Source organism: Pieris napi, chromosome 1 (assembly GCF_905475465.1).
Source record: "Pieris napi chromosome 1, ilPieNapi1.2, whole genome shotgun sequence".
Classification (NCBI taxonomy): Eukaryota; Metazoa; Arthropoda; class Insecta; order Lepidoptera; family Pieridae; genus Pieris; species Pieris napi.
This window is the reverse complement of record NC_062234.1, coordinates 10,738,139-10,753,365: the sequence shown is the minus strand read 5'-3', so window position 1 is coordinate 10,753,365 and position 15,227 is coordinate 10,738,139. Positions and strand designations below refer to the sequence as shown.

General features: G+C 31.5%; 1 protein-coding gene across 1 annotated transcript in view; it reads right to left on the bottom strand.

The window, feature by feature from the left end:
* The window catches only part of LOC125054167 (protein windpipe), a 35,616-nt gene extending 21,142 nt beyond the window's left edge, over window positions 1-14,474 (bottom strand). The window contains exon 1 of the mRNA XM_047655945.1: window positions 14,210-14,474. The gene's annotated coding sequence lies outside the window, so the exon portion shown is untranslated. The remainder of the gene's footprint in view (window positions 1-14,209) is intronic.
* Window positions 14,475-15,227: the final 753 nt, after the last annotated feature.

Sequence of the window (15,227 nt, the reverse complement as noted above, 5' to 3'; positions counted from 1 at the left end):
ATCAAAAGTTTGCAGTTGTAATTATAAGTCATGAACGTCTGAGATAGATGACATTAACTTTTATATACGATAAGAACTACTTTCAAGCAAAAAGTTGACCACTAAAATTCCTTTAGACAGTTACGTAAAGTTTCTAATTAGCTTCAAACTCGCAAACCAACCTTATCCAATCGACAAAAAAAGGTCGCTAAGGGCATTAGGAGGAGTGTACAAAGGGTCTCCGTGTCGGAGGTCTCAATGGAATTTAAAGGAAATGATTTTTTTGTGATTTCAAGGCGTCGCGATGACGGTTAGACTCAGGTAGGAATTTCTATTCCCATATGATATTATCATACGTAAACGTTGCTATCTGAATGTTTGCTCTAGCTCGACCTCACGATGTGATTGTGAATATTGGCCTGATATAACTGGCAATTTCGTGGGATATTAATATTATGAATTCACGATTCTATTTAATTTATTTTTCCTAAATTTGGCTGAAAATATTATGTAAATGTTACGTAAGTAACTTTCTAATATTTTAATTTAAATGCTACGGTCACAGACGTTGCGTTCCATTTTCGAATTTGATGCTTTACGAATACAGGAGAAGAAATATTTGGTATTATTATACCGGAACAAATGCAAGGACGTGTATTCACAATAATACTAAGACTAAATTGATTTATTTTGTTTTGGAAGGTTCATACCGTTACTATTTTACATAAATACTGATATAACATGCACATAATCATGGGTCAATCTAATTCGTATGCGCACCTTTTAAATATTTAAATATTCGTCTGTCAAAACGAATTCATTATTTTCGTGAACCTTTTGTTCCGTTCACTATTCTATTCAAAACTACTACGTGCTTTGACTATTATTTTTTATGAAAAACAAACAATACCAACAACCTTATAAAAAGGTTAGTTATCGCTTTGAATGTCTTTTTTAATTCAACATAAGATTTAGTTTATTCTTGGAATTATACTAAGTGACAAACTCAGAAGCTAAGATATCCGTGGATTAATGAATATTATAGACGCTGAGGAACATGCGCTATAACTCAAATGGAGATGGTGGGTACGGCACATAGCCCATTTTACAGACGAAAAAATAAAGGGTAAGTAACTAAATGGACTAGGCCAAAAGGATGGAGAAACAAGGGCAGTTCAAAATAGCGGTAGCGATACACAATACATACAAGAATTTAGTCAAAAATATGAGGTTGACAGCAAAAGATAAAATAAAAAATTAAATATTTCTTTTGTATATTGTATGTAAGCTAGATGTGGATAAATAAAGGCTTAAATATTATTTTTATTTAATTGAATAAGGATAGAAAAAACATCCTTCTTTACAAAAACTAAAATATATTAAAGAGAGAGAAAGAGACAAATAATAAAGTGTAATTTCGTTTTAATAGTCTGTCTCGCTTCGTGAATTGAACTAAATACAACTTATTAGGTAACGTACATAATAACAGCGAGAACTTGAAACGAATTCTGCCTTAAATGTATATGAAAATACTTCAAACTGAAAATGATTAACCAATAAGAAAACGCTATGAAATCGAATGATCGTCGCCACATCCCAATAATTGATACGATGCAAAACAATATGCAATCTGGTGCAAGTGCCAGTCGACCGTGAACGAACATTAAGTTTGTAAAACAAACAATTGTTTAAATTCTTTGCAAACTCTTGGAATAACAGTTACTTTAACGTAATTGTTTTACTGAAACTGCAAACTAGATATTTAACGCAATTTTGATTAATCAAAGTAATCGCTTTTATAACATGTGTTTTTGTATTTCAATTAAATAAATATATATTAAGATATTTTCGTTTTCAAGATTTCAGTAAAAAAAATACTTTTCGTGTTTTTAAATTAAGTAAATTTGTACTATTGTTAGTATAGTTTTTTCTAAAAACGTAGAATAAGGCGAAAGATAAAATTTTTGAAAAGATTTTTATTTTCTAAGGCGTGTACGTTTTTATTTTCTTTTTTGTTGGCACAATTTAGTGCTTTCTGAAAAATATCGATCTAATATTCGAGTCGTCACGTCACTTAAAATCAGGAAAAGATTTCCAAAATTATATTGTGTATGAGACCTGCAAAGTCAGTCACAGGTAGTGAGTTTTCATAATTATAGGAGCTTATCATGATGGTGGCCAGATCATGTCGCATCTCGTATGCCAATCAGGTGTCTAAACCTGTCAGGCAGCTGTCAATAATGATTACAACCTGTGGTATTCCTGTCCCATATAAATATAACCTACAATTTATGCATGGCAATGACTTAATGTGCAAGTATGATATATAATATCTTTCTTTCTTACGAGCAATTGATTTCTGGGTTCCGAAAGGAGCAGTATTTTTTATGTACTTACTATATACTTTATATGTACGAGATGGACAAAGACGATTTGTGTACAAGTCTTTTTATCATTTTTTTATCCACTATTCCGTAATCTTTGGCCCGGAATCCTGGTTCTATTCTTAGCGAATGTTAAATTTCGGGGCACGGCCAAGTCAAATAAGAAAGCGACACGGCGCGGCCATACCATCCTTTTCTCGAAACATTTTCATTTTCGGCCCGCATTGTATAAACGGTATATTTCAAATTTCATACAATTTGAATTAGAAGTTTAAGGATTATAACTTATCAAAGTTTGATTGACCGATCGTCAAATCTAAGGCACTAGAAGTGCCTAATATGTGCCCATAGTAAACAAGCTTCAAATTTGGAATGCAATTAGTGTTTAGTGTATAAATCAAGGAAAAACAATATTTAAACTATTATGCAATATCGGTCCAGTTTTCTACATATGCCAACTGCATAAAAATATTACTAAGTTACATTTGCAGTGAATGAATCTGTGTATCTGTATATATATATGATATAATTGCAGCAATTTTGAAGAAGCAGAAGGTTAAGTCTTAAGTTAGTAACCTGACAAAATCTGATAGTGACCATATCAATATTAAAATCTTTTATGTATAAAATAAATAGATTGACTTGGCAATCGAATTAAACAATCTAATTTAATATGCATTACTTGTGAGATATATTTCAATGCAATGTCTTCATGCGATTTTGTGAACGTGGTTTAGATAGAATTTATTGAAGCATATATACTTAGCAATTCAAATCCATTAATATACGTTATGTTAACTAATCAATGTTCAATATACAATACATACGATAGCAATGTGAGAACTAAAAACATAACATTTCTTTGAAAAACAACTTTATGTAATGAGCACTCAAGTGTATCTCAATGTAAACAAACGTATTCGCAAATAATACAGTTGAATTACTTTTTTAAATATTTGTATTATATCTGCACTGAATTAAATAAAGCTAATTTGCGTCACAACAATAAATAAATGCACTTATCAAATAATTATACTTAATCTTATATAACATTAAATACAAACTCCACAACTCCACTAACCTAAACTTATATAACAATATATTGAATAGAGGAACTCCAAAACTCTTGGCTTGGATTTTTATAGTTTTTTAGACATGTGATCAGCCTTCTGTGCCTGTCACGCTGTCACGTTACCACGTATTATAATACGCACATATATTATGCGCATAATATATATATTATGCGCAGAAAATCTAATTGGTGAATAGCCATTTGAACGCGGGTTCAAAGGCACGACCTCGGAGTAGTCTCACGTACTAGGTTTTCTCAAGATATTGAACATATACAAAAAACCAGTCAGGGCCCATCACTAATAACAATTTGTAGTAATTTGCTATGGTCAAAACATAACGTGTTTCATACATAGATTATTCCCCCTTATATCGGTAGTAGGAAATATAAATAATACACATTAATACATCTTGAGACAAAATAAGACCACCCGTCACGCCTGACTAACTTCTATAGAAATGTTAGGTTCCAAATATGGTGATAGCCTTATATTCCTATGCTAATACGGTCGGTGAAGTGCATCAAAGTGGTTTCATATGACGTACTGTAATATAATATAACGTGTAATTGAATAATTAAAACATTCGTCAACAAAATTATGGCCTCGTAAGATATTTGTCGGAAGTTAACGATATAATAACACGTTTTAAAATCAATTTTAGATTCAAATATTTAACACTGTATATAAAATATAATCGCCTAAATAACACATAATAAATAAGATTGATCCATTGGATGATTGAGTTATTCAATACAGTGGTTTACTAACCTCGGTACCCAAGGGAACACTAAATAAAGGATAAGATAAAAAAAATAATGAAATGCTTACATCAAATCGAAATGTATTTATTCTGATTCATTTTGTTAACTATGAACACTAATGAACATCTAATATATAAAATTCTCGTGTCACAGTTTTCGTTGCCATACTCCTCCGAAACGGCTTGACCGATTTTGATGAAACTTTTTGTGCTTATCCGGTATCTATGAGAATCGGCCAACATCTATTTTTCATCCCCCTAAATGTTAGGGGTAGTCCACCCCTAAATTTTTATTTTTATATTTTAGACAAAATTTTTAATTCCTATTTTTTTTATGATACAGCATTAAAAAATACATACAACCCCTAATTTTTACCCCTCTACGATCAACCCCTATTTTTTTTATAAATGATATGTATGGCAAAACGACGTTTGCCGGATCAGCTACCACTACCAGTTCCAATGGGTGCAGAGCGGACGAGAAAAACTGGCAAGAAACACTCGCCACTGTTTTTTCTTTAAAATTTTTGGCTTACCTACAAACTCCTCATTGTGATCCGGGATAAAACATTGAATGACTTTAAATTCATCCTTTAAAACAACGTGGTAAAATCCTTCAATTTTGTTCTATAATAAGGAAAGCTATAAATTCGATACTTAATACCGATATCAATCGAAACGGCCGTTTTATAATCTGTGGTTTATTACTCCATTTCCTGCGACTAGAAAGCCTGAATGCCACAGGCCGCAATACATAAGCCGACATTAGCGTAGGTGTAACAGAATCCCTACAGTTAAACCTAATGCTTTGCAAATGTACCTTCTATTCCATTTTCAAATATTCTATAAAGGATCAACTATGGGTATGTTCCGATATACACTGCGACCACTGTACAGAGTACCGTCAATTTAGTATACTGTGAAACCGTTTCTCTATAGCCAGCTATACTGGTTACAATTTAAAACGGAACGCAGTCCAGTATACTAGTCAGCTTCGTTTTTCGACACAGTTTTCAAATGAGTGCATCAAAGTTTTTCAATTCAACAAGAAAAACTATGATTGGAGTATTATCGCATTAAAAAAATCTATATTAATATTAACTGTCAATTGAATTAATACTACAAAGAAAGTAAGTTAGAATTTTAAATGTTTGTTATTAAACTGTAAGTTATATCAGCCGTTAGGCATTCAAGTGGTTTTGATTGATCACGTGATCAAAGCACTGCGAGTACCTTACCTCGAAAACGCCAGTGCTCGCAGTAGAAGTATAGCGGGGATTTGTGACGTCATATATTTCCCTAGGACGCTGCGGCTGTATACTGGCAGTCCATAGCGGAACGAATTTTTGAACAGTGGGAGCACTATACAGTACTCGCAGTGTATATCGGAACATACCCTATGTCAGTTGACAGAATATTTAGACGACTTGACAGTTGACATATTACTGTAATGAAAAAGAAAATAGGAAGCGGAATCGCTAGATGATATTAGCGCTTAAAAAAGATTTTTCTACAAAAATTATCTTTAATAGAGGTTTTTCGTATTTGTTGCTTGTTGTTGCACCCAAAACAAGTTGTTAAAAGTTTGAATGTAGACCTAGACGAGATTTATTTTCTTGTTTAATCCATCCGTGAATCCAATAAATATGTACCTAGTACTTTAATATATACATTTTTATTCCAATATATTTATTTAGTTTTTATTTTTGTATGTATTTTTTGCCTGTTTTGTACCTTATCAACACGGAAGGCTAATGAATGTCAGTACAAAAACGCAACTTGCAAGGTTTTCTGCATTTGGTCCACATTATGAATTAATAACATATTTTTTTAGTCTCGTCAAAGTCGTCATTTATGTCGATGGAATACATTTTATTCGCAAAACAAGGAAGATATTCCTTTTATGGGAGGTAAGGACGTAAATGGCATAGGAAAGTACACGCAAGCAGTTTCTAAAGCAAAGATTTATTTGACATTTCAATGGTTTTTGTTGGATTTCTATCAGAAATATACACAAGGGTTTTACCGAATTCTTAAAGGTTTTATTTTTAAATTGACAAAACTGTTTTAAATTATTATAAGTAACTTATTTCCACTTTATTTACTTTTTTACGGCAAAATATAAGAGCATTACCAACATTTTTATTGTAGACCACATTACACAAACATAACGTTTAAAAGCTTGAAATATTCCATAAAAACAGGTATAAATCTTGCGAAGGAAACAAGGTCCTTACAAAATGTATCACAGTGCGTGTGTCTTACTAAATTTGTGAACACGAACTGTAATTTTCATACAAATTAAGCTTTCGACTTTCTACATACACTACTGTTAAGGCATCTTGACTAAATCCCCAGGCCGAGAAGTAAAGGTATAGCAGTACAAGTACAAGTACTAGTAATATAGTGTTTGTTGAAAGACACATCGTAAAGAAAACTTATCACGTGAGTCCTATTGGAAGTCAAACCTAAACTATGCCTATACTTGGATTACGTAATTATACTGTTTACTGCATGCACTCGTGACTTGTGAATAAATAGTAGACAATCAGTTTATTTTGCTTTTTTATAGTAAATCTAGGCTCATTATAAGATGAACGTTACGTCAAAAATATAAAGATATCTTTCCATTAGATTTGTAATCACAGATATTTTCATTCTACACTTTCGTAGCAGTATTAAATTTTTCTTTGTTTAAAACTTGAGTGCATATTCAGTTCTTTAATGTGGGAAAGTTTTTATGTCGATCGATGCTTTTTATAAACACACCTAAATATGAGAAGAAATTTGCATTTAATTTTACGTCTCTTTGTGGTACAATATTATGTATGGTGATATATAAAAATATCGAAGTATGTTCTTTTAAATAACGAAATGCGAGAATGTATCGCTTCATTGTGATTGGTCGACAACGTCTCTATACCAGACACGTGTCGATGCGTCTCTATTCTATATCGCATATATATGCGAATTACAGTAAAAAAAAACTCATCTTTCGTTTAATTCAGCATAAATTCCGACATGGTTATTTTTAGTGCTAATTTTCTACTTATTGCTCAGTGTTGAACTGTATAAAAAATTGTAAATGCAGAAAACTAGTGACATTACCAAGACAATTATAGATGTTTGGTTATTTAAAATGTACGGTGATTAAACAATGAGCAACAATTACAATAGACAGATCAATTGTCGCGCTGACCCATTTTCGTGGAGTTGTAGACCCACCTTAATCACTTAACAGTCGTAACATACTGTAGTAACTCAAGTCAAAAACTTTTATGAACATGATACTTTCCATAGATACCCTTTATATGTATATAGATTTGTTTTTGTTAGTTTTTTATACTAATCAGGTGGTATTAAATACATTTTAAACTAAGTTGACTCTTCGTGTTAGGCATATAAATTATAGGTTCCAATATAATCGTTTAAGGCTTTTTTAGTATAGATATAGAATTTCTAATAAACCTAGCATCTAGCTTCCATAAACCGCCGCTGCTAAAATTAAAAGTTCCTGTGTCAGGACGTGGGGATCAATTATTAAGAAATAGTTATGACTACATGCAGAAGATTCGTTAAGTCATCCTTATCGAAGAATATAAAAATAATGTTAAAAACAAAAAGATTTATATTGATTAATAAAAACATTTTGTTAGTCCATACCGCTTTCGCATACAAATCAACTCATTTTAAGCCCTCCCATATTCCGGTTTAATTATAAATACTATATTAAAGCTTATCATTTAAAAGCTGTCAAAAAGTCTTGAGTTACTGACAATTGACATAAAACTGTGACAGCGTTTCAGATGGCCTACTTACACACCTTCGAGTTCATTCATGCACGACTTACGATTACAAGAGTGACTTAATTTGCTGAAATTAAGACTAATTATCTTTTTTCCAGTTCTAAAGGCAATTGTCATAGATGCCTTTGCGCAATGAAATTTCTATTACACAGCAGACGTTAAAACATTTAAATGTACATGTCTATAATTATTTTTTAATTATAAGTCCTATAGCTAATTTAATTATAATTCCTACGTTAATAATTCTGCCAAACCACAGAAATATAGAAATTACTAGCTGACCCGGCAAACGTTGTTTTGCCATGTATATTATTTCTAGGAAACATTTTTTTAGTTCAATAAAAATAACTATAATAAAAATAGGGATTGATCGTAGAGGGGTGATAATTAGGGGTTGTATGTATTTTTGTCTGCTGTACCTATCATAAAACAAAACAAAAACAAAAGACTAAAAAAATAAGTGGACACCCCTTATCACTTAGGGGTTTCTAAGATAGATAGTAGCCGATTCTCAGATATACCTGAATATGCATAAAAAAATTCATAAGAATCGGTCAAGCCGTTTCGGAGGAGTATGGGTACCAACATTGTGACACGAGAGTTTAATAAATTTGATGACAATTAAAAAATAAAAGCACTTCACTGCTGCGTAATTTGTCATCCCTATTTCACATTGTAAAATTTGAAAATGACCGTATAAAATAAATATACTTTTCGCGAGACCAAGGTAAATGAATAATTAACTTCCGTCTTTACTGTGAATACATGGCCTTGATATAAGCAAAAAACGTAAAGGAAAAAATGTCTACAATAGTACTGTTTATTTAAAATTTAAGCATTGTTGGTGGTAAATAAGAACTTCTCATATAAAATATCAAAATTGAATTTTACAGAATTAAAGATAAGGCAGATTTCAAAATTATTCTTTACTTCCGCTACCCTAAGCACTAAACTTTAGTTAAAATATACCAAGTTAAAGCGGAGATTAACAAGTGGTTTCCCCTTGTTACCATAAACGACAAATGAACAGTAATTTCATAATGCAAGCTTTCTATTAAGCCTAGGGCACATGTCCCACTCACAAGTCCTTTACAACATTTAAAAAGACAATTACGTCGCTAATTAGTTCGATAAGAGTCAAGTGAAAGTTCTTAAACCTATTAAAACTGTAAGCTTATCTTATTTTGACAGTTCCACGAAAAGGTTTCATTTAAGGCATGAGTCATTAAAATAATTTTTTTTTGTTTTTTTATAGGCTAGGCTAATATGGCGGATTAGCATTCTGAAATCCAGCAGCGGCAGTGTTATAGTTCCTATATTCATCTCCGTACGATTTAAGTACTGTGCACATAGAAACAATAGATATGTTAACGTAAAATTGTAAACACCGTTAGATTGTAATCTATCTCGCGAGATTATAAACTGTCGAAAGATTGTGAACCTCAGCTTACTGCTTACAATGTAACATATTATTATTCGTTAGATTGTACTACACTAACTTAGTTATCATTCAAACTTCTTTGGTCAATTACAGATTAATTTTACTTTCCAACAATTTCATATAACTACCGAATAATAATACGTTAAATTGTAAGCAGTTCGTTGAGGTTCACAATCTTTCGACAGTTTATAATCTCGCGAGATAGATTACAATCTAACGGTGTTTACAATTTTACGGTGACAGATACATATTTATACACAGCGTGGTAAAATTGCAAGCCAATGAAACCCCACAATTGTTTAATCTAAAACAACCCAATAGCCTAAATTTTTTGCAATTGTGGTTACAGTTACGTTTCGTGAGCTAATTCATACAGACTTTCACCTCTGAGTTCATATAAACGACCGTTTAATTATGCCTTCAGCTATTCATAACCGTGTATTATCAGATCTTAATTCAGTGGGTCAAGCGTGAGTTTTAAAGACAGATTGCAGACGCAAATCTATGCGATACGGGTACTCGATCTCTCCTGTCGGGCAGGGAAGTGAGTACCTTGGTTATGTAAATACAGGCTACCACAGCTACTACCGCTGGTACTCGATCGACGATATCTTAGTGGTAGGCCATGGTATTTATTAACACTTTGATATACATATTACCACAGACGTAGAAATCAATGACAAATTAAATTATAAATTATATTGTTGGGTGTGTAGCTATGAATATAACAAGATGAACGTGAATTATTAAAAATTGAAATAAAAAATTTACCAAATGCTGACATCACTTAAACATGCTTAAAAAGTATTATCGTCTTAACCAGAAACATATAGCCACATAAGAATATTTTGAGATGCATATTTTCAATGGAAAACATTCATGTTAAACGAGACTTAACAGTAAATTTATGAATAATAGTTAATATAACATTAGATAAAACTAGAAGTTTATATGCATTATGTCTGTGCAGTATGTATGTAAAGTTAATCGTCCTGAATGACAAAGGGGCAGACCATTTCTATCTTATTTGATTTTAAAAAATCGGCTTTTGTTACCGGGAAATCATGATGGTGTCATCGGGAATCGAACTTAGGGCCTCCGGGTCAGCCATCTAAGTTGCGAACTAAGCGAGGGACCTTCATAAATATTACATATTAGGTAGGTACCCATTTAATTTCGGCCCATTCTATTCGGGCTCAATAAACGTAGTTCAGTAATTAATTTTAAATTAATTAACTTCCCTACACATTAATATTATGTTGCTAACGTAATGTATATTATATAAAAACACGTTGAAGATAAAATAACTTGTTTACTAAGTGGTTTTGGTAAAAAAATTCTTTACAATTAATTTAGTAGACGCCGATTAGCCATTACAAATCTATTTATGCCAATTATAATACAATTATATTAAGTTTTTAAGCAATCTTAAAATTGTTAAATTAAACTTCAACCGCAAATTAAAAATGAATGTTTCCGTCATCGCAAAAGTGAAAGAACAAAGTTTTGGTCAAGTTATAAAATATTCAGTGAGGAGTAGGAGTAATTATAATACTACGTTATTTGGAAAATTAGCTTTTCTTAAAATTATTAAACAAAATCTGTACCTCTGCCATAACTGAACAGACCACTTAGATAGGAAACTTTGCATTAACATAAAAAAATGCTATAAAATAATTCGTATAAATTCTAAAACATTTTAAGGAAATAGAAACGTCATTAGGTAATTTATCGATCTCGCGGCAAAAAAGGCGTCAAACTAGAATGGTGTATATCTTATAACACACGAATTTATTATAAACTAGCAAACTCGGCGAACTCCGTTTCGCCACCAGATGGCTTCGTTTTATGTAACATTTCGTTTGGTGATCCCGCTTTTCTGTCGAAATTTTTCCTGAATTTTCTTGCTATAAACCTCACGGAGTCCAAGACCTTTCCAACAAATGCAAAACCGTGGAAATCGGTTCGTGCGTTCTGGAGTTATAGCGTCAGGAAGGAAAACCCGACTTATTTTTATATAGTAGATATTGAATTACATACTTATTCGGGTTTTAAATTTAATGTAACATATGTATGTTGAAATATTGAAATACGCAAATAATAGGTAACTGTTTCTAAGTCTTTGAATAATAAAGACAATAAAATAAACATTATGAACTTTATTTTCAAACATCTCTTTTATTTATTAACGTATTTTTTTCTATTAACAACTGAAAACATTATTTCGTTTGTGTAACAGTATCAAAAGTTAATTAATCAGAAAACACCACCAATCTATCTAATCATCGTCTAAATATTAACTATATTTTACGAATCTTATTCGTGACTTTGCTGTTATCACTATGGTGATAGTAAAAGCGTGTATTAGTCATTTGATAAGTAAATTAGCATTATAAAAACCGATTACATCACACTATAAGGTCACGACACGAATATACAATGAGATATAATTCGCGTTTTAAATAATATAAATTCACTTCATTGGCCTATTTGAATTTCAAAATAAAACTGAGAGATTGTATAGTACTAAAGAATATATTAATAGTAGCATTAAGTAGATTTATTTAAAAAATACTAATGATATTAGAATCCCTACAAGTCTATCCCTGTAACGTGACATTCATTCATGCCTTACATAAGAGCGACGGTCAAGGTTTATTTAATTCAATTCTATGTTACGAATGAAAAGTAGGGGATCATAATAGCGATATCCTTAAGTGCGCCATTGGGGAGCCATAATGATGCACGAACCATAAACGGTTGCTACACAGGTAATGGACCTTGTTTAGATCTATTAATATTTTAATATCTATTTATGAAGTGTGGTTGGAGGACATGTCGCATCTGAAAGCTATGAAATGGTAGAATGTTATATACATAGTTTGGGCCACAACCGAAGAAGTAAGTACTAATTTTGATCTCGGATAGTAGATGCAAAATTAGTTTAATTAAATAAATAAAGATGATATTAAAAACTTATGGTTTGGTACTGTTCACATGTAAGTATTTGTACATATTGCAGGTTTTTCTGACACTGTCTAAATTTAAAATAAAACTTTTTTCTTTGGAAAAGTGAGTATTTTTATAAATAGCAACTATGACATTAATTAATGACTGTATTTGTTCCTAATTTGCTGAAGTTAATTTATATTTCATCCTAGAAAAGGAGACGATCATTAAAACCGTGTTTGATCCAAATAAACATTATTTTAAATTGTTCTTGTCATTAAAATATATTTAGCAAAAATGAACTGACCTTATTAAAGTTATTATCGAAGTATTACATTTTATATTAAAATTATACATAATTTTATTATACATTATCATTTCGGTAGAATTTACGCAAAAAAAATAATCAATGTAATATTACGCCTTTAAACATACATCTTACATCTCCTACCCGCCTGTGCTTTTAAAATAAAATTTTATTGCTATAATAGATTTGAAAAAAGTTTAAAAATTACGCAGTTTGGCTTAGGACGAAAGCTATTCCAAAGACACAATTATAAGTTTCTATGTAAGAATACTAAATATTGAATATCATAATACATGGAAGTCAATAACCTCGTAAACATAAAATTAAGCACGGGGTTTAAATGACCCCGCGATCGCGCTACGCCGTTCACTTATCACGCCACTGAGTATTACCGTAACATCGTGCAAAATTTTAGTCGCAGACTCCAAGCCGTCTAGGTAATACGGCATTGCCTACATAAATCTAGCCTTGAACAGGTAAAAAGGAGCATGGTGGTTTGACGGGTTCGACAGCGGTATATAAGATATACTTATTGCTTGTAATCATGCGAAAATATTTATGAATTTTAAGAATCGGCTTTACCGTGTAAAATGTATTTTATTTAGACTGAAAATTGAATTTAGTTATAGCGGATATGGCGGGGTCTAGTTTAGAATATATAGCGAGTCAGTAATTGAATACCGGGATAGGAAGGTAGGCTTTGGATATTATGATTTTTATTAATTTTAATCCATTTTCCACGTAACATTAATTTTAGGTAAGAAGTTGTTCTTCTACAACCGAATGGCAAAACTAAATAATTTATTTAATGTAATTTTAACAATATATACAACCTTTACATACGTCACTGACATTGATAATTTATGTAGCTACAATGAAATTACGTAAAGCAAATAATAATGAACATATATTCATCTGAAGAGATAAATAATATTTAAATTATCATAAGTTGAAAATGCGTTTGTGTAATTGTTCAGATATTTTAGAAAATAAACCTAGGAGCAAATGCAATTATTATACACATATTTAATGGCGAATTAATAGTATAAATTCTGAAATCATAGGGTAGTGTACTCACAACATTCCTACCTACGTTTCTTAAGTACTTGTATTTTAAAGGTAGTTTAATAAATCCTATATTTTACACATGTACTAAGAAACTTTGTAGTTCTTTAAAGGCTTATCAATAATATGATTAGTTGCCGATAACACATGGCGACATGATTTACAATAAACTAAAGTATCAAATAATTATGTCAAGTACACCGATAACATTTGAATAATTACGTATAAATCTAAATTCTAGAATAACCTTCTCATTTCTTCGTCCAATATTTTCACTCGTAGATTATAAGTGAAGGAACGAGAAATAATGTAGATAGCACAAAAAATCTCAGCGTCATATTCACGTAAAAACCTTGAAAACCAGTCCTCAGGTCAATAGTCAAAGATTATAGAAATAAGTAAATTATTTAATAAATGACGTTTCTATTAACTAATAAAAACTTACCAAATGAATGGTGGTGCAATTGAAGTTTTAAATTCGTAATATCGTACTCGTGTTAATCGAAAACAGGTGGTTTCAGCTAGTCCAGAGAAATTCCCGAACACTTTTCTCCTCACTGAGGCACTGTCACTTTTCAACCCGTGCACAGCCGGCTTTTTCTGTCACGCCACGTTTGTGCGGTGTTTAGCACGGAGTGGCGTGGTGGCTAGTCGATGGTTCGGTGCGGACTGGGCGCTCCGCGTTCGCTGGCACGATCTCACCACTCAACAAACACGTCTCGAATAGATAGCGATATTGCAACCCTCGAACCCAAAATTTTTAAAATTCCTGCAATTAGAATGTAGCATGACGAATGCATTCCTAAATTATCACCGAAAAGACAATTTACAGTTATAACTGGAGCGCAACTCGCGAAATATGAAAGTAGCTGTAATCTGGTTTAAGCAAACCAGATTTTCGCCCCTGATTGTACATGTGGCCCTTGGTACAATACCTATTTATATGTAGTGGTAACTGGTATGGAACCACAAGATTGCTATTTTTTGTTTAACTTTTTGTCCATTTTTTGTACGATACATGTAGCGTGACTGATAACCTATTATTTTATAATGAGTAAAATTGGGCAGTTAAAAACATTTGAAATGATACCGCATTTTGTAAAAATAAAATTTAACTGAATTCTACAATTTTAGGAATATAATGTTGCTGTTTGGAATTAAGTGTGTTATATTATAGCGCTGATGTTAGTGATAGCTTTTATAAGCGAAAATGTAAAACTCGTGTGTCGATGCGTAATATGAATAGACCATAGCTTGCAAATTTAGCAACAAAATATTTATTATACATTAAAAATGTAATATGATATCTATAAACATTTTTAAATATTCTTACTTGAACGAATTTGTGTATTTTTACAGGTTTTTATTAATTTATGTTAATTTCAGCACCATATTTTATGTCATTAACACGGAGTTTTAAATAATTACATAAGTAAATATAGCTATACAATATTTAATTGCTA